This window comes from Pinus tabuliformis, chromosome 2_1 (genome assembly GCF_031772625.1).
Source record: "Pinus tabuliformis cultivar Carrire ecotype Pingquan chromosome 2_1, CPIR1, whole genome shotgun sequence".
In the NCBI taxonomy this organism is placed as follows: Eukaryota; Viridiplantae; Streptophyta; class Pinopsida; order Pinales; family Pinaceae; genus Pinus; species Pinus tabuliformis.
The window spans coordinates 985,471,378-985,492,634 of record NC_142299.1 but is presented as its reverse complement, the minus strand read 5'-3'; the positions used below and the strand labels follow the sequence as shown (position 1 = coordinate 985,492,634).

Here is a 21,257-nt window from a genome sequence, read left to right as displayed (position 1 = left end):
TTTCAATGTCTTTTGAATGCTTTTTAGATTTTGAAATAAGATGCATTGCAATATAAATTATTTAAATAAAGAGGAATAAAGAGAAAAGTTAAATGTGAAAGTATTTTAATTTTTTTTTTAAATAATAAAATATTTAATTTAAAAATAAATAAGTGTAAATTTATTTTAATTTTTATAAATTTATAATTTTAATTTTTTAATAATTTTTAAAACTATATTAATTATTAAATATAAATCAATTAAGTAATTAATATATTGTTAAGTTATTTTTATATGTTGATTATTAATTCAAAACCAATAAATAATTATATTACTTAACTTCTCAAAAAATCTATATATATATACAAAAAAATTTAGAGTTAAAGATTTATTATAATATATCTTTTTCACTTAAAAAACTATATATAAATCATACCAAGGGTGAATTTTGTTTGTGCACCCAGGATGAATTTTTTTGTGAAGGCTTTTATATTCAGCGGTGGTAATCTGGTAATGAAAAGTTTTTAGGAATAATAAAACATTTCCAATTTGGATAGTATATATAAGAAAAACTAGTATATTTATTTTAAGTGAGATTATTTAATTATTTTTTAATAATATTTGATATTAAATTTGTTTCTAAGCTAAATATTTATGTTTGAAATTTTATTAGTTTTTTAGTGTATGAAATTTTATTAATTTATTTAGTTTGTGGTTATGAGTGTAAATTTTGCAACTAAATTTTAGACCTTTTAATAACAAACCATAAATTTACCAATATCTTAATTGGAGAAAATTTTAAGAATGGAAAATTATGTTGAAGTTTAAAAATATTAGAGAATCTTATTAGTTTTTAATATTCAAACTATAAAATGTTTATTGATATTTTTATAAAATTATTCAAATTTATAATGGTTTTATATATATTCTTTATATAATGTTGATTTTAAAGGTAAATTAATTTTATAGTATAAAGTTTAGGCAAATCATTTTTATAAAAAGTGAGAATTCACAATTTTTTTGGGAAAAATTATGGAAAATTAACCCACTTACAAATACTAGCCGCTAAAATTTTCCATACCTTTAATTACAAAAACAACCCTTTAACTTTAATTTTTTATATTTTAACTTTAATTTTATATTACAAATTAAAAACTAAATTGAATGAATTTTTTTTTCAACTTTTTAAAATTATAATTTCAATTAGATTTTATATACAAAACTAAATAGAATAAATAGTAAAAAATGTTTTGAGTTTTTAAAATTATAATTTCAATCACGGTACTTATATATAATTCCAAAAGGGAAACAATTGAACTATTCCAAATTCCACTGTTTTTAATACTACTTTATGCAGTGGTGATACTACCCTTACCCTTAACGTGTCAAGCTGATGTCAATAAACTGAGAAAACCACCCCGTCACCCTCGGTGCATTTATCTGTTTGGAAAAGCCACTCAGACACTTAAAAACATTCACCAATGGACAATTCAAAAAACTTTCGAACCTTTACATGCAATTTACACTGTGAGCACAGCATCTTTCACGGACTTGGGAGCGTTATGTACTGCAACTGTGGCTTAGGGTGGCAGTGCTAACATACCGCACAGAAGATGAATATGGACTGCCTGCATCCATGCATCGAGGTTTGGGCGTAATCCGTATATATTTATTGAACAGCCGCGATTTTGGTTACTTGCGTGCAAGTTTGGTCCGAGCAATGGCAGGGATCCCGATTTTCCAGGCCGCCGCAGCAGACTGTCAGCTTTCCAACGCCTGCACTGCAGCAGCGCCACATTTCTGTCTGGAACTGGAACGCTCCTGAAACAAGGCAGGCACCTGGTACGCCCTTTTTTTATTATTTCTGGGGCCAAACTAGATACTCGAATTAAATGGCTTTGATCCTTTGGATATCTTCCTGTCCTTTGTCTTGTGTGTGGTGTCATTTGCTATTTTGTATCTTTAACGTCCCTGGAGACAATGTACAGTCTTACGTGATTCCCCCCTCCCCCCTTCCTCTGCCTCTGCCCCCCTCTCCTCCTATAGGCCAGTGTTCAATAGGTTTAATTTGTTTAATGTATTTACGTTTCCACGTAGGGGGCAGCAGATTTTTAGGTTGTGCTGGATGGTTATTGGGCTGAATTTGATTGTGGGCACTTTCATGGATTGCTTCCTCTGCTTAGACGAAGGGGAGTTCGTGGTATGGCAACTGACTTTGATTAGAAAATGTGCGGTACTGATTACAGTATAGTGTACTATATGCCATAGACAAGCCCGTTGAATCTCCTCCAAACATTGACATGGGTACTTTTTATACCAGCCAAGTTTGATGTTTTCGTGGTTGGTACATGTCACATGTAAAAGGGTGTTGGTCTTGGCAACCTTTATTAGAACATACCAACAATGGAAAGGCGACATAAAACGAAGAGAGTGACATTGAAGACTCTAAGCAGATTGGGTTAGGATGGTTGGTACTATGGATTGAACCAAGTCATTGGAGGATCAAAGGACACTTGATACCTGGTACATCGCTGAATCCACAGGAGTAGGTTTTCAACCTACATATGAATGGTGAAGTGAATGAAGCCTAGTGTCTTGGCCATTCTCCAGTTTGCTTTGCTATTGACTGAGATTGAACTCAAAGAGACTGAATGAGAGTTGGTACCTGGTCTAGAGGAGTAGGGCTTCAATCTATATATGATTGGTCAAGAAGGAAACTTAATGTGTAGTGCAATCTCCAGTTTTCTTAGCTATTGACTGAGTTTGAACTCATCCTTACTGTTTGCTTGGTCAAAATAACTTCAGTTCTATTTGAGGATGAGACTGGAGGACTCTCTCTATCTGCTTTCCCCATGGCATCATAAAAGCATTAGAAGCGAAGGAGTTGATGCACAATGATGATGGTTCACACATTTGAAAAGCTAGTGTTCAACGGGGTGTCCGGTCTTACATAAGCATCCAGAACTTGGTTCAAGAGCCAACTAGATGATCACATCTATGATGCACTCTGTAGTAGGAGCATGTTATATAAGATTTCTCTCTCTCCTATTAGGGAACTCAATGGAAGCGAATAAGCCCCCTATTCCAACTCAATCTCTTGGTCCGATTCCCAGATAGTGGATGAGGTTCTGTTGCTTGGTATGCTTTCATGGTCATGTAAAATCTATAGTATCGCATAGCTGGCTTTATGCTCAACCAAAAATTACATTTCGTCATTACATTGGGTCAGAGGATACAGCAAAATTTCTCTCTCTGGGTTAACAGAAGGAAAATGGAGTTCAACGTGATGGTCAGTGGTCACTATGTAGTTGTCAAACTCAAGGGAGATTGGAAACTTATTACCAATATAGACGGTTATTTCTCACAGGATGACAGTTAAGGGACCGAATGGAATCTTGCAACAAAGAAACACAGGTGAGTCTTTCTATAAACCCTCTCATATCTCCTCCCCAAAGGAAATTAAATGGAATATTAGTTGAGGGCTGTCTCCATTAGACAGCTTCTAATTTTTCTTGATGGTTGTGCCCATTTCCCTGTATGACTGCCAATATCTTTGTGAAGAAAACATCTGTATAGGCATTATCTCTACTTCGAAAAAGTAGGTTTAAACTTTATTCTAATTGAAGCTTCCAAATGTGGGTCGTTCTTACTATGTCGGAATGAAGCTTTCAAATGTTTTCCTTAATATGAGATATTCAGCTGGTGTAAGTTGAAAGAATACCATTTTGTGTGCTGTTTAACTGCATTCCTACCTTATTTCAATGTGAATTTTGAAATATAGCTTCCATGGTTGAAAGCCAGTAGACTGATGCATACATAGGAAGCACAGGGCATGCGTCTGAAGCATGTCTGGAATTAGACGTTTATAGTGGTATAACATTTGTCCTTGCTATTGATTTGTAAATTTCTTCTTTACAAAGGGCTTACTTATCGTATTTTGAGCTTTTGTCTGTTTCTCTCAGATAAAGCTTGTTATATTTTCAGAACAGGCAGGCAGACTTAGACAGGAATTGGAGATCATGCACTTGAAGCATTTATAAATCTTGATTTTTGGAGCATCTTCACAATCAACGGCTGTCATTCACAAAATTTAAGTGAGCATTTGAAGCAAAATACAAACAGATTGGATAGGGACGTGTTATCACACAAATCTGATACACAAATTTGCATGACACTTTTATACAGTCAATCCTGTCATGGTTGAAAGTTTCTCTGTTCGGACTGGTGCTTTCCAGATTTGGAGTGGTGCCTCTAGATGATGTATGCTGTTATCAACTGAATGTTCCTGCGTACACACTTTGATTTGATTAGCACACAATGAAATCTCACTTTTGATCTACCAATGAACAATCAAAGGTGAGTTAAATCTGAAGCAAATTTGGAATGGTTGGATCAGATTTCTAAAGATAATAGCAATAATGAAATTAAATATCATGTAAGAAATGAATGTGCACCTTCAGTGAAGTAAATTCAAAACAATTGCACTCTAAACCACCATCACATGGCATACAGATTTATTCAATGGCATCCAATACATTCAAGAGGTTTAGATCAAACATAATTGAACGAAATCACAGATTACTCATGAAGTTGGTTGCACCATAATGTGTCCTAGCAATAGGTTACCATGAGTACCTTTGCTTGCGTGGTGGTAGTGATTTGAGAACTAGAGAATGGAAAAGTGAGGAGCTGTCTGCTCCTACCAAAGTCTAGAAAATGAATTTGTCTAGCTTTTTTACTGCTGCTCCAAATAAGCATATATAGAAGAAACCCCTTGCTTGTTCAAGTGAGGAAAGGCCCAAAATTGTGCATGCTTTGCAGACAGCTGTTCTTTTTTGTTGTTTATCCCTCTCCTCTAGCTGCCTTTGAGCTTTTCTGGGTTGACGCAATCTCTCATCATAGTTGCCAATTGGTGTTGCTGAAAGTAAACAAATAAAAGGGTAGGTTGCTTGCCCTTATGTTACAGTCCAGCGTAGAATTTTCTTTAATGACAAAATCTCCCCAAAGTAAGGATAAAACAGGCGGCTTTTAAAGACAATAGAAGGCTATTTCCAACTCTATACATATTCTTTTCCATTACCTTTTCTTACTGTTTCTATAAAGTACAAAATCATCAACTTACCAATTTTTAGTCGACTAGCCTTTCCCTTGCTTTGTATAAAAAATAAATCAAGTTGACTCAACCTTTCACTGTCTTCATTTAGGAACAACATAATTTCATTCTTATTAAATTCATATCCATTCCTCTAGTCTGCTGCGATATATACATGAAACATGTGCAAATCTAAAAAAATTGCCTTTTTTTTTCCGTTGATCCACAACAGTATCATTTTGCATTCAAATATAATCGAGACAGATCTCAAAATATATTGAACAGTGGTGTCCTTGACTTCTGTTTTAGAGGTGAGAAAAGGCTGAAAATGTTAGAGATGATGGCACATTCCTTACTGTTTATATTCCTGTAGATGGCTGCCAAGTGAATTGTTTAGGTTTTGATATTAACATTCAATATTCTTTAATGTTTTTATTTCCAAAAGGTATTTCAGACTTGACAATCCAGTTTGTTTACAATGTGTTTTGAAGCCTATTCCCACAAACGTGACCTCACCATTTAATTAAGCTTTGTACAATACAACTGTGCTGATATCTTCAGATTCTTTTTGGAACAGTTTGTTGAGATGCAAAGTCTGATTTGTGTGCGTAATGTGCATTTTACTTGCTAAGAACTATATTTGTGCACAAAAACTAAGATGCCATTAACTTCAATTAATTCCGTTGCTTGAAAAGATCTTGCATATGAAAAATAATGGAATCAGTCAAACCATAAAATCTACTTTTATTTATATTGTTAATCAGCACAATCTCATGCTTGCAGAGAGGAGAAGATGCATTAATTTTCAGCTATTTGTCAACACATTCTACATTGGAAATGGTGCATGTAAGGAAACTTTCTCAGCTCCACATTATCTTTGTATTTGTCAAAACATATGCAGCTATTGGAAACATAATCTTTAGGGATTATGAAAATTTGGATTATTCACTTGTGAGGAAGGTGAAAAGCCACAAGTGAACATGAAGAGTCATGAGAAGTCCAAGAGACTGCTTGGAAGATGAAACCAAGGGTCATGAATTTATGTGTATCATGTGAATAAGATCTACATCTAATGCTTATCAATCTCTCTTGGATTTGTGTGAGTTCTAACAGTGGTATCAGAGCTACCAATGTTAAATGCACAACCCATGAGAGTTATGGGGAGGAATGTGAATAGTCAGTAGGAGTCCATGAGACCTTGGAGTATGAACCCAATGGTCATAAACACATTTATATGTGTATCTGATGAATGGAATACATTCATGCTTATTCTTTCAAATTTTGGTCTGCAGCCCAACAATGGTATCAACGCTACCACAAGCTTTTTGGTCTTAGGGTTTTTGAGCCATAGTTTTGTGGCCTTCATTAACTTGAGCACTCGTTATGCAATTTGGGTGATCTTTATGATACCGTGGATGCTTTACTTCCACAAACTATCTATAGTTTGCTCGACATTCTCACCATGCCCTAGCTGCATGCCTGTGGGTGAAATTATGAACCTCAACATTCTCTTTGCTCAACATTCTCTCTGTGTCAGACCCATCTCTTTCCATTTGCTTGCTCTCCTCAATGCCCATTTCCTCTAGTCAATCTGCTTATGTCTCATTAGTTTATAGATGGCTGCATTTTTTATCAGAGTGCAAAAGAAACCCTAATCACTTTTTCAAACCTGTGGGCATTTCACATTTTTTACTACCAGTGTGGTTATAGTGGTGTCCATCACCATATTTATTTCTTTGCTCTGCACGATCCCATTGTAGCTTGTTTGTAGTGAACTGCTCAACAATCTGCATGCATATCTGGTTGGAACCAAGACAAAGTCCTACCTGTAAGTAACGTGTAAAGGCTTGTTTCAAGTCCTTTCCCAATGTTCCTACCAAGGAGATCACAAACATGCTCTTGAATCTTCGTGAATGCATGAGATGTGAACAAGATTTTGTGCCTTGCTTTATGTAGCTGGTCATCTATTGTCCCTAGAAATTGGTATTTGTATCTATGCTTCATTGTGGAATAATAGAAATAATGGAATCGATCAAGTTGTGAATTGATCGAACTGATTGAAAACTCGGGATTGTGAAAGTTCCTCTCACATGGACTTGGTAGTTTTTTAACAATGTTGGCTTTTCTCTCTTGCATCCCTTGATTTGAACAAGGGAAGATGCATTATTAAAGATGAATAATCAGAGGTTTGAGACAAAAAAAGGAATGGATGTCATTAAGTTGCAATGCAAGTTCATCATCTACACTTCATCTTTGTATTGGGAGGTAACGTTAATTGTCAAAATTTCGAGTTCTTGCTTTATTTAATTCGGTCCCAAGTTAGTTGGACAACCTTCCATCCATTTGGGTCTTTCTGGCACTAAATGCTTGGCAGTGATTCTTGGAAGAGCAATTCACACAACTCCAGCTTATGTCGAGCTTCTTCGAATTGAACTTTCTAGTTCAAATTTAGAGTAATACAAGACAATTTAATTGTTCATATTTTCCAGTGTTTACAATGCTGCATTGATTAGTCTTTGTTATTTGGAATTCACAAGGTTTGTTGCTGTTGCAAGAAATGTTATATCTACTTTACCCTTTACTCGAATTCTCCTTCCTATAGTGCCCAAGAATGGGGCATTGTCTCAGTGACACTACTCGAGTACTAGGCCACTTAAAACTGCACAGTGATTTTTTGGTGGACATGCAAGTCAATCCCATCCATCCTTGAATGATGACTGAACTAATTTAGTGTGGATAGGCACAAGACCAAAGGAATTCTTTCCTTATAGAGGCCAAAGGTGTCTTTTGATTGGCACAAGGTCTTTTTCAAGTTCTCATAGAGTGTTCATGAACAAATCTCTAATCTTGTTGTATCTACCCTAGAACAAGAGAGAAGCCTTGATTGGCGCATTCATATCAAAATCAAGAGGAGCTTCATTTGGTAGATTCAAATCGGGAACAAAAGGAGCCTTATTTGGCACATTTAGTGTAATATCCATCTTGGGGAAATTACCCTTAGAATTTAATTTTGACTCCTGAGCCTAAGGTTTCTAACAAACTATGGAAGAATTGTATTTCATAACAACGATGTAATATTCTTCAATTCATAAAACAGTAATGATCCTTTCATTTAATGCAACAATGGTATAAAAAGATACTCAAACAACCATATGTCCTTTAACAACTATTGTAAATTAGGGCTAATTGACCAATAAATAACAAAATTATACAACACAATGATCTACCAAATAGTGTTACAATACCAATTACTATCTAAGTCCTGTTACTTTAGCAATTGGTCACACCAGCTACTCTAACATTAGATTAACCAAGACTGCTCAGGTTGATTGCTCCTGAATGTTTGTAATTCCCTTTGTTGCAGATTGTTGTACCTCCTATGTGTGGCCCCTTAGTGTATTCATGGGTTTAATTATTGCCTATTGCCAACCCTCACTGCCCTTGTGAGGTGAACCTCAGCGCTTCTGTCAACATGTTGCCCAGTCCATCCTTCTTGTCCCAACCTTTGTTGTCCCTAAGTGATGAGCCACAATCGTTCGACTGCCTCAAGGAAGTGATCTACTACCTCATATCAGTTTGATTCAATCCTTGCTACCACAAACTTAGATTATGCCTCAGAAAAGTGACCCACTACCCCAAACAGACTTGACTCCAACCCCCCTTGCCACAGACTTGAGATTCTGCCTTAGAAAGATAGTTTGCCTGCCACTAAAAGATGATCCTTTAGCAAAGTTTGGTCTTGTAGCAAGAATAATAGGGGGATTGGCTAGGGTGGAATCTTTCACCACCAAAAAAAGGGGTCTTAAAACCCTCTAAGAGCCTCCAAAATTAGAAAGATAACCTAAACCATGATGCTCACAATGAATCTCCTCTCTCCTTTTTATAGATTTCCTTTGGGTACTTTCTTGTTAATTTGGCAGCTCAGTGACAAATTCCAATTATTGGACTAGATTCCTCTTTCCAAGAGGACCAAAATTGACCTTTGAAGCACTAAATTTGGATAAGGAAAAGTGTATTTTTGAAGTCAAGCCCATAGGTACACAAATTGTCAAGGTCGGCTTAAGGACAAATTGCCCCTCCAAAGTTGCATATAAATACAAGTGACCTCAAGCTCATTTGATCATCACATCACAACTTCTCTTCTTCTCTCTCAAGTTTGATTGGTTCGTACAAGTCTGAGGTAGCTTTCTTTTCACATGTGCAAGGGTCCTTGGAGGCATTTTATTCGTTGACTTTTCAGCGGGAAGGTTTGACTTCATCATTTGACATGCTTTGACTGGGAAAATCCTGATTTCTTCAGGCCGAGTTAATTGGCCCAAAAACCAAGGTGATCTGGGTTGTTTGACTGGCGTTGACTTAAGGGTTGACTGCATGTTTGACTACAGGGTTAGACTGCAAAAATTCTCTCTCATTTGACCGAGTTTGATTAGGTTTTCTTGGATTGTTTTGTTGTGACTTTGACTAGCTGTGTGTTGAAAGGTGTAACTAGGTTCGGTCTTTATAATGATATGTAATTATGATTTTATGTAATGAGATGTAAACAAGAAAAATGAAATTATTATATTGACTTGCTTCATGGGTTTCATGAGCAAGGGATTTTTTTTTTAAGTCAAGACTCCCATTGAGAGTCTTTAGGATTTATTTGTCATCTAGTCATAAAATATAAGGGTCATTGTCATGCAAATGAAGTCATGTTACACTTTGTAAAAGGTCATCTTGTCTATGTAAAATATCCTCTAAAGAACTTATCATCTAACCTCTTCAAGTCGACCTACAAATGTTGAAGAAGCTGCCAGAACAAGTCGGCCTACATCCAGCTGTCAAGTCGGCCTAAAGACCCAGTGAAGAGGGGTATAAATAGAGGAACTCGACCTCCATTCTAAGAAAGAAGTTCGATCTCAATTCAACAAAGAGAAGTGCAGAAGGAAGTGCAAAAAAGAGGTAGTGAAAAAGGGTTTTCTCTAAGGCTACAAAGGACACTCTTCTGGGGCAGCGAAGAAGGATCTTTTGGGGCAGTAAAGAAGTATCTTCTAGGGTAGTGAAGAAGAATCTTCTGGGGCAGAGCAGAAGGATCTTTGGGGTAGCGAAGAAGTATCTTTTGGAGCAGCAAAGAAGGGATCTTTTGGATCAAGCGAAGGAGGCAGTGAATAGGTTTCTTCTGGGATAGCAAAGGAAGGAATCTTTTGGGGCAACAAAGTAGAGACCGAGTTTCTCTAAGAGGACCTAGAGACCGAGATTCTCTAGGGCAGTTGTGAAGGTGCAGTGTAAGAAATAGAGATCGAGTTTCTCTAGGAGCATGTCTAGATCAAGAAGAAAGGCAGAGGAAGGAAGCCCAGGTTGGTGACAAGGTTCTTGTAGAGGATACTAGAGTCAAGGGTCAGTGTCATGGTCTTGGTACTTATCAATTGAAGATCTATAAGAAGAATTTTGATTGGGTTTTCCTCTCAAGAGGTTTTGGCCCTGGCTGGGGAAGCCTATATCCTGTGTCACTTGTCTTTGTTTATTTTGATAACTGTCTTGATGAAAAGAACACAATAATAAGCTAACGAAGTAAAAGATCATAAGATAAGAAGTGCAAAGCATATCACCAACGACTATCAAGCAGAGAAATTGTTAACATTAAATGCCCTAGATTTCTCAACATTGTGGAGGCTGAGTTTGTGGACTGTTGACCGAACTCTTGGAGGACATATTTGACCGTTGACTTTGACTGGTTAGGGCACACTTTTGTAGATTTTTGATAGTCGACCAAATTTGACTATTTCATCATTGGCATATTGGTTTTTGGTTGGTTGATTTGTTGGTCAAGTCAAGGCTTTGACTTTGACTCTTATTATTGAATTTGGCTCATTGTACTCTTTGCTGAACATTTGAAGACAATCTAATAGAAGAAGATTTTTCAAAGGGTTTTCCCCCTTGTGGGGTTTTTCCCTGGTCTTTGACCAAATTGGTGTCTCTTGTTGATGCTCTTGATTGTCTCTTATTGTCATTGCATTTACTGTTCTATCTTCAATTACTATTGATCATTGGAAGAATTAATTGTTATTGAAAATATTTCTAATTGAAGAATTGAATTGGGCTAAAGTAATTGACATAGCATAGAGCAGTGGAAAATTAACATGGTATCAGAGCTAAGGTGAAGGACAAGCCCAAAGGAGACAAGAGCTAGAGCAATCATCTTTGGAAAAGTTGAAGGAATCTATCTAAACAGGTCAAGATGACTACCTCATACTTCAAGGAAGTTGAGAAGTTGGGAGACTCATCAAATTTTGCTGCTTGGAAGATTAGGTTGGAAATCATATCGGATGACAATGATGTCTTGGAGTACATTCAAGGAAAAGTTCCTGAGCCCCTAGAAAATGCTCTCGTTGCTGCCAAGAACAAGTACAAGAAAGGTGAGTTAAAAGCAAAGAAAATTATTGTTGATGGTTTGCAAGATCATTTACTTGTCTATGTTGGAAATTTGAAGAAATCTAAGGATATGTATGATAAGCTAGCCAACATGTATGAGGTCAACAATTTGAGTGAAATCATCTCCTTGAAAGATCAACTCAAAGATATGAAAATGAATAAAGGAGAATCTGTGCAATCCTATATCATGAGGATATCTCGTCTTAGAGATCAATTGCAAAGAGTTGGGGAAACTGTACCTGACAGGGAGTTGGTGTTGGTAACCCTTAAAGGTCTCCCTCCTATCTGGGAAACTTTCATTACCACCATAAGCAATAACAACAGTTTCCCGTCATTTGATGAACTAGTTGGAAAATGCACTCAAGAAGAATCTAGGATGATTTCAAGAGGGAGAATTCAAAAGCATGAAGAAGGAGAGCCCATTGCATTTGTTACTCAAGACAAGAAGAAAAAGGGAAAAGGAAGACCATCTGGTTCAAATAGGCCTTCTCCCGAGTCAAAGGACTCTAATAGAAGATTAAGGGATATTGAATGCTACAATTGTCACAAGCATGGTCACTATGCCCGAGACTGTCAGAGCAAGAGTGATGCTCCAAAATCCGACTGAAGCTACAACAAGAAGTACAATGATAGGAGTAATAATGATGATAGAAAAAGAAGAGATGATAGAAGAAGAGGAGATTATAGAAGAAAAAGGGATGATAGAAGGAGAAGAGATGCTCCAGATGATCGTGAAGAAAGTCCTCGTCCTCAAAAGAAGTCAAGGAACTCCAGTCTCTAGGTATGAAAGTAATGTAGCTACTAGTCAATCTGAATATATTCTTATTTCAACCCTTTCTAGTTCTTGTCCTCCGGATTCGTTTGACAACTGACTTGTAGATAATGGGCTATTAGACACTTCTTCGGGTACAAGGAAGTCCTCTCAAATCTGGTTGAGAGGGAGACAAGTTTGAAGATTATTCTTGGGGACAACACTACATATCTAGTGAAGGGATTTGGTACTGTCAAATTTCATTTGGACTATGGAGAATTTGTTAATTCGTCATGAATTGATGTATGTTCTGGAACTAAAGAAGAACTTGGTATCTATTTCTCCCTTGGAAGACAAAGTAATGAGAGTAGCCTTCATCAATGGAAAGGTCCTCTCCTGGTTGAAGAATCTCGAATGAGAGATGCCTTTACTTTGGGAGCTAGAGTGGGAGGACTATATAGAGTCACTAGAAGATCTCCTCTAGCAATGGTCCATGACTATAATTATGAAAGTGAGCTATGGCACGAAAGTGAAAAGATGTCGAGGGGACCACTCCTCTCCAGCAGGATCAAGACCGATGATAACCCTGAGCATAATGGGGTGGTTGTGGAAGGATAGGTTTGGAAGGATGCCATGGCCACAAAATATGAATCAATTATGAAGAATGATGTATGGGAGGGTTTTTCTGAGACCTCAAGGAAAATTTGATGCAACTTCAAAATGGCTATATAAGATAAAGCATGAAGCAGATGGAAACTTTGAGAAGTACAAGGAAGAAGTATGTGTTGAGAAACCTCAGGGATTTGAAGTACAGGACATGAAGACTCACGTTTGTAGATTGAAGAAAGCATTATGTGGTTTGAAGCAAGCTCCCCGAGCCTGGTATGCCCGAATTGACAGTTACTTGGTGAAGCTTGGATTCACAAGAAACAATGCCAATCTGAACCTCTACTTCAAACTGGTCCAAGGTATGACTTTGATTTTGGTTTTATATGTTAACGATCTATTCTTGATAGATAGTGAGCCTCTATGATTAAGCTTAAGGAGTTGGCTTCTTCGTTCGAGATGAAAGATCTTGGTCTCAAATACACTTCCAGAGATATGAGACTGCATGGATACACCGATGATGACGAGGCTGGAAACGTTATTGACAGGAAAAGCACATCTAGGTGCTGCTTGGGATCTAAGATGATATCATGGATAAGCAGGAAACAAAAGTCTGTTGCTTTAAGCACGATCGATGTAGGATACATTATTAGCTAGGAAGAGCTGTTTGAGTAGGTCCTAGATACGATAGTGATATATTGTGACAACAAGAGTGGAATCCGGTTGGCGGAGAATCTCGTGTTTTATGACAAGTCCGAGCACATTGAGATCAAATATCATTACATTCGTGATATGGTGTAGAGAGGAGCTGTGAGATCCATCATACTTTGATTGCTGAGCAGATTGTAGACATAGAGCAACTTGGACTGATGGATGTGACCTTCCCGGGTAAGTGTCCCGACTGATCGAGGACACTGAGATATGCTCCCCCCCTTGTTTGGGCTCCCAGGGTGAGGAATTGAGCTTTAGAGCTCCTGGGGTTGAGGGAAGTCTGGTTGACAAAGTATACTGCAGTTGGCATCTGGTTTCCTGCCCATCTGGCCAATCAATGTTAGATGTTTGAGTTAGGTGTGATCCTTACCATTTATGGTAAGCGACATCCTACTCAAGCTAGAGATGCAGGTGTTCTACCACTGACTCTTAAGGGTCAAGGTGGGAAGATCAACAAATAATAGGATAGGCGTGATCCCTACCATTTATGGTAAGTGGTATCCCTCCTATTATCTCCAGGCAGTGGGATACGTGCGCTCCTTACCTCATAAGGTAAGTGGCATCCCTCCTATTATTTGTGGATTCCTGGGTAGTAGTGTGAAATTTTTGATCTAATGCAACAATTGTAAATTTTCTTCTAATTGATTAAAAATGAAGTACAATGCATTTGCTATGACAACTAATGAATAAAATCACAACTGCAATTTTCACCATAAAAATGCTGCGGAAAATAAAATGCTAGAAACTGAGAAAATGCTAGCACACATAAAAAATTGACACAATTATTTTTGGACAAATTTTCGTGGAAAAATGCAATACCAGAAAATCGATGCAGCAGATGAGGGTTTTATTATTATGCAATAGTGAAAATATGAATACAATTTGGATGCTAAAACTTGGTGATCCTCAGCAAGAAAATGTGGCAAAATTATTGAGGGAATTTCTCCCTCCTCGACAAGCAATCCCAACGCAACACCACTAAGAAAACTGGCTGTCCAAAACCCCTGCGCAGGCCTTTGCATAGATGGTGCGCAACTTGTAACTCGCACTTTTGCAATCTGCCTCTGAGTCTAATGTCTTGCCAGCTGCTGCTACTGGAAGTGATCCTCCAACCCTCTGGAAAGTTGAATCGACCCCTTGCTCAACCAAATTGATCTGCCATTCTGAAACTGCCTGCACAAACTCTAGCGGAATAACTTTGCCTCTTGTTGCTGCGTCTCCAGAATTGGAAACTTCCTCCGGATTCACTTTTGTTGTTACCTCTCAACCTCTGCGTCCCTTCTGGCTTGAATGTCTCTCCCTACCGAGTCAATGCAACTAGGTAGCTCGATTTGCCAAGGAAACTCGCTCACCAACTATCTTGCTCCAACCCCATCGACCTCCTCTTATAATCTCTTGTTGGCTCACCAATGACCATGATTAAATCCTCATCAATGACTAAGATCATCTTTGAGTCGATCCATGTGAGTTTCTAGAGAAATCTCACATTTCTCAATTAATTCCTGTTAATTAATCATTTTTCCTAAGTTAGACTTAGGAAATATTTAATTATTGACTAATTAACTTAATTGAGCCATCTCTAGGTGTTTTCTCCTGAAACTTTTTTTGGGTTCTGGAGTTCTTGTGTTTCTAAGCCTCTCTGACCAAAGTCGAGACTAGAACACTTGTCCGATGCTACCCAACTATAAAAAACTAACACTCCCTCTTAGCGAGGAAGGTGTTTTAGACGATCTGATAGCATCCTCCCATACATGCTACTAATTTCTGACAATTGTGATAATCTGTCATTGCCCACCAAGCCACTGCGCAACTCTGATTCATCTGCTGCTATGAGTTGTACCAACCTGCATCTACGCTGCTACTAACACTACACTGTACACCCTGTACTGCTGCCAAATCTGCACTGCAACTGATCTCATGGTGCTGTTGCTGCTGTAATTACTACAAGTGAGAACCAATCTTTGAATCAACTGTGCCACTAGAGAGGCTGTAGCTGCTGCTTGACTCTTTGACTGCTACTAGCCTCTGCACTGTCTATGCTGCAACTGCTCTGTGCCCCTCAACATCTGACTGCAATTGGCACTGCAATTGTCCCTCAAGATCTGACTGTGCCATCCTCAACATTGATCCATCTGCTATTGAATACTGTGGGCCCTTGTAGCAAGAGTATTGATCTAGGAGGAATTACTTGCTTGATGCTAAACACATATCTCATGCTCAACACCTGTTCGATGTTCTCCTCAAAGGATCTTGCCCAACTTTGCGCAACTCTCAATGTCACATGGTTTGGGTTCGACAACGATTAGGTTTGATTTGAGTTCAAATTTTTTGATGAGGTTTGCCATTAGGTTCGCATAATATCTATATATATATATATATATATATATATATATATATATATATATCCTGGACATGGAAATTGCAAGGATAAATTACAAGCTTGAGTTGTGACATGAAGTTATGAGTTTTGATCTATGGACTTGGTCAATGGCTACGAGGTTCGTCCAACCTCAATTTTTTTTAAGGTTCGCTAAAATTCAAACCTCAAGGTTAAAGTTCGACGAACCTTGTGACATAGGCAACTTTGGAGTCTATAGCTCAATGTCTCCCCACCTCTCTCTTGGAGGTATAACTGCATACAAAGCGAAATCTTCCTCCAACCTGGAGGACAACTGGTCAATCTCTGCCAAAGCTGCTGCTTGGTCCTACTTCTCCTTCTTGTCCTTCTTCCTTTGAGGACACTGGGTACTGTAGTGACCAAATTCACCACACCTGAAGCATTTGATCTTCGATAGATCCTTCTTCTTTTCTCCTCCCTGTGAGCCTTGTCCCTGACTAGGACCTTTCTTTGCCTTTCCCTTCGATGCAAGGGCTACATTCTCCTCCTCCTTCACACTCTTTGATCCTTTGTTGCTGCCATCGAGACTACTCTTGACTAGAGCAAGTCACATCTCCTCTTGCGTGAAATTTGCCCACAATCGATCCCAACCTGGTAGCTGATCTCGTCTAGTGATGCCTTGGACGAAAGTAGCCCACTCATCGGTGAAACTGTTGATAGCTACATTCACTAGCTCAGCCTCTCGAGGCGTCTCTCCTACTGTGGCAAGCTCATTCCAAATATCTTGAATATTGGTAAGGTAGGGGGTAACTACTTCTCCCTTCTGCATCTTAGTGGTTCTCAATGTTTCCTTTTGGAACATATTTATATTCTCAGAAGGATTCTGGTAGAGTGCTACGAGAGCATCCCACATCTTTTTGGCCGTATTCTTGACCACAATGTGTGAGACTACATGACCTTGAACTCCATCAAGAATCAACTGCTACACCTTGGCCATCTCCTTATTGTAGTTCTCTAGCTGCTATAGGTCTATTGGTACAACTACAACTCTCTTTGCATACGTCCTCAGAACATGCTCATCTAGTAAGAAAGTCATCCTGGCTTTCCAGATATAATAATTCAAGGCTCCATCTAGCCTATCCTGATCTTGAAGTCTTGCTGAGGCCATTTTCTGCAAAACTCACAATTGGGAAAATGAATAGGAATCTCCTCCTTTCTGCTTGGCTGCTAGCACTGCTATTCACTCTACCTCCTGGAATGTGTAGATCTGCTTGCTGCTCCTGCAACTGGGAATCACAGATTTCCTAGATCTAGAAACCCTCTGAGAAATTCCTCTCATGTGTGCCTTTTCTCTTCTTGCCCAACGTTGATCTTGCTCCACGAATCTACTGCAAAAGCAACTGTGCCTAGATCAAGAATCTGCTCTGCGAAAATGTTGATTTGCTCAATTACTGCCTACTAGAATTGCTTTTGGGCAATTCGAATTTTCCTGCAACCTGCCATTGGAAAATCAAACCCTTTTCCTAGTAACTCGAACTGCCTGGCTTGCTTTGCACAAATTTGGAAATCGATTTGCTAGACTCCATCATCACTAGAAACCCTCCAATCCTCACACCTTGCCCCCAGTGGACCAAGTCCCTTGCTTAAAGAGCAAGCAAGTTCCATTCTTCACTCCATCCTTGGGAAGGGGTTTTCAGGGTCACTCCTCATTTCTTCATTGACATCTTACCTTATCTTAGCTGTGCTGAAAGTGGGCTAGGCCTCCAATGTTGCCCTTGACCTAGCAGTTGCCCTCTTAGGAACCCCTTTTAGGTCCCTTGCTGGTTTGAGTGATAACATGGAGAATATGGGAAGGTCTCTCGCTTTCACATGTCTCATAATATGGTCCAAGCTTGATCACATGCGGCAAATAAGCAGGTTCCCTATAAAGGATAAAAGGGGTGCCATCGGATTGGGGAATGGTTGCGTATGATAAATCCATTTGAACATGCCCCCCAATGGTAGCTCCCCATTTCCGGGATAACAACATCCCCCACACATCAGGTATATCAATGACAATAACATCCATGAGGAGGGATATATCGGGATTCCTAGCTAAAGAGACTTTAAGATCTTTGATGATGCCTTCCACTTCCACAAGTTTGGAATTAAAACCACACACCCTTTTATATGGTCGAGTGATGTTGAGACCCAATTGCTTCATAATAGTCAAAGGCATGATATTGGCAGAAGCACCAGAATCTAACATACAATTGTGTAGGAAGAGGTCATTAATAGCCAAAGTGAGCAAGAAGGGTTTATGCCCTGGGTTTCGATCGGGAATGTGAATGTTTTGCAATTCTTCAAGTATTTCCTCATCTTGAATCCCAAGGGATGTCTTAAGTTGTTGTTGTTGCTCGGGAAGCTTAACAATTTCCTTTAGGGGAACGGGTATAGTCATCTTTCCTATGGCAACCCCTATGTCTATGTCAAGTTTAACTTCCTTCCCCTTTTCCTTCTTCCTGTATTCTTTCCTAGGAGGATCCTTCTTTTGATTTACTTTTGTTGGAGGATTCTTCTTGGGAGGAATTTTGGGGATGGATTCTTTAGGAGGGGCTTGCTTAGGTAAGGGATCTTCCTTAGGTGATTCTTTAGGAGGTGACGGGTCTTTGTCCTTTTCTTTTCGGGAATATTGGACCCCTTTGAACCTTCCCTGGCTATCAACATTAAGAATAAGTTCTTCCTTTTCTTCTTTGAGGTGACCTCACTAATGGGAGGATGCGTGTATGATCCTCCTAGCAAAATGTTGAAGACATCAGCTTCCACGAGATTGGCTTGCTCATTTGTTTGCTCATCCTCACTCTCCTCATCATTTTATGAAGAGTTTGGCTCAACAACATTAGTTGGGGCCAATGTGTTCGGGATTTGAGAAGAGCTAGGCCTATCTTCTTCATTTTGCTTCTTGGGAAAAGGCTTTCCTTTAGGGATATAACTCGATTTTTGGGCCCTTTCCAAGGTGGTGATTTTATTCATAACAAACCTGTCACGTGCATTGGCTTCTTCGGTGAATTTATCCATCTTTTTGAGAATAGCGAGGAGAACTTCTTCGTGTTGATCTTTGGGTTTCTCCTTCTTGGTTTCAAATTTAGCTCTAGGGTGGTCATTGATGTCAACCTTTGATATTCGCAGGTTTTCTTCAACTTCCATTGCCATTTCTTTAGCCTCGGCCAAGGTGGATGGTTTCTTATCCCTCAACACATAGGTGAGGTGGCCACCGACGACTTTTATGAATTTGTCAAGAATATTTGCCTCAAATGGCCTCAATTGATCAAACTTTTGAATGAATTCTCACACGTCTTCCCTTCCCTTGGTTATTTGGTAGAACTTTTCAATATTGAAGGTCCCTTGGGCATTACATGACCACCTTTTCATGAATAGTTTCCTCAAATTCATTGGAGTCCTTGATGCACCCAGGGGGAAGGCTAAGATACCATTACCTTGCTTGCTCCTTAAGTGATAAGGCAAAAAGCATCATGATTCTATCTTCATCAAATATCAATCTAGGGGACAAATGCAAGTAGAATTCTTCAATAAAACCATGGGAAGTCCAAGTGGCATCCCCTTTGAATTTGGGCAACCATCGGTTAAATTTTTTAGGTAATGGCTTGGGATCATTGCTCAATTTCAAAGGGGTAAAGACACCGTCTTTCACTTTTGGTCATCTTGGGTTGATCCCTTTCAGAGTTAGTGCTTGAAGTAGATGCTATTTCTGGAGATTGATCACTGCCTTTCACGAATTTGGGGAAAAGGGAGGTTTGAATAGGTGATGAAAATCACTTTGCCCTTTTTGCAGCAACCCTAGTCAAAGGAGGAATGTTATCGCCTTCAAATAAACTAGGAGATTGGACAATGAGTGGAGTCACTAGAGGAATTTTATAAATGTCGTCAATGAATCAATTCCTCAATGATTCACTAGGGAGGTAGACCTGCTTCCTCCCCGGCAACGACACCAAAATGTTACCGCTCAAACTAGTAGGGGATCTAAAAGGGGTTCCTATGAGGGCAACTGCTAGGTCAAGGGCAACGATGGAGACTCAACCCATTGTCACCACATCTAAGACTCCCTGCTCTTTACAAACTTTCACCGATGGGAGGATACCCGGTAGTTAGGAAGTCACTTATAAAGTGTAGATCAATAAGAGGTGTGGAGTGACCCAAATGATTCCCTTTCCAGAAGAGGTTGAAGGATAGAGCTTGCTTGCCTTTTAAGCAAGGGACTTGATCTTCTAGGGAGAGGGGATGAGGATTGGAGGGTTGAGGTAGAAGGATAAGACATATAAAGGATGTTCTCAATCCCTAAAATCCTCTTGAGAACTTGGATTCTCGAGTAGTCCTTGATAAATAGGCTTTGGTGAAGAATGGGACCACATGAGGCCAAGTGGACCTAGCCCAGGTTAGGGGATGGATTTTGGAAACCAATGATGTTCTTAACCTGGTCAAGGTGAGGGGAAAGGATCAAACAAGAATTTTCTCCCAAAGATGTCAAATTGATCCTACTAGGTTCTAGCCTTGGGAACACCTAGGCAAAACTTGATCCTAGAGCTAGGGCTTGAGGTATCTAGAGATTCCACCGCCAGAATTGGTTCAAATTTGGAGGGAAGCAAGGGGACCTACCAACGCAGTTGTATCTAGGAGATCAAAGTTTTCTTGTGGCCGATTTCGTAGGAAATTGATGTCGTAGGTGACCTAATGGGGCTAGACCTAGGAAAAAGGGGGGAAAAGGGTAAAAAGAGGGTTAAAATGATCGGCCTTTTGAGGGACCAGTTCCTCATTCACTTAGGGATATGGAGTCAAGGATAATAATGAAGAAGGATTTAGTTTCTTGTTCAAGGAGGCTCCAAAAGTCAACTTCGTCCAATGTTAGAGGAAAGAGAAGAAAAGTGACTTTCAAGCATTTATACTTCATACAAATGGTGCAAGCTTATCAAGATAAAATGATCTCTAGGACATTTCATTCATCTAACAATGGCCCATATAAAGAATAAGCTAAATAGACACATAATTCCACATTTCGTACATGCAACAATTAGCCCTAATTATAGCGAAATTCAAATATATGCAGCAACAAGAAAACTAATGCTAAATTTGTACTTACAAATGTTAGAGAGTATATCCAACCAGCATCACATTTGCAAATAAAAATCTCCAAGATAGAAATAGCCCAAATCCATACATCAAAATTCATCCATCATCCAAAATAATCCTCCAAGGAAAAAGTGTGAAATTCTCTAAAAATAGAGAGATCCCAAGTCAAGTGATGATACAAATGAATCCAACTAACTCCTATTTATACACCAATTAGGAGTTTGATTTAGCTAATGAGCCTACAT

General features: G+C 38.7%; 1 protein-coding gene across 8 annotated transcripts in view; it reads left to right on the top strand.

Annotated features, from left to right (window-relative positions):
- Positions 1 to 1,437: 1,437 nt before the first annotated feature.
- LOC149203935 (PH, RCC1 and FYVE domains-containing protein 1-like) overlaps positions 1,438 to 21,257 on the top strand; it is a 74,385-nt gene continuing 54,565 nt past the window's right edge. The window contains exons 1-3 of one of the 8 annotated variants that reach the window (XM_089403622.1): positions 1,438 to 1,821; positions 2,087 to 3,393; positions 3,964 to 4,335. The gene's annotated coding sequence lies outside the window, so the exon portion shown is untranslated. Of the gene's footprint in view, positions 3,394 to 3,941; positions 4,336 to 5,854; positions 5,918 to 21,257 lie in introns of all 8 variants that reach the window. The other 7 variants (XM_089403621.1, XM_089403625.1, XM_089403623.1 and 4 more) reach the window with 7 other exon arrangements.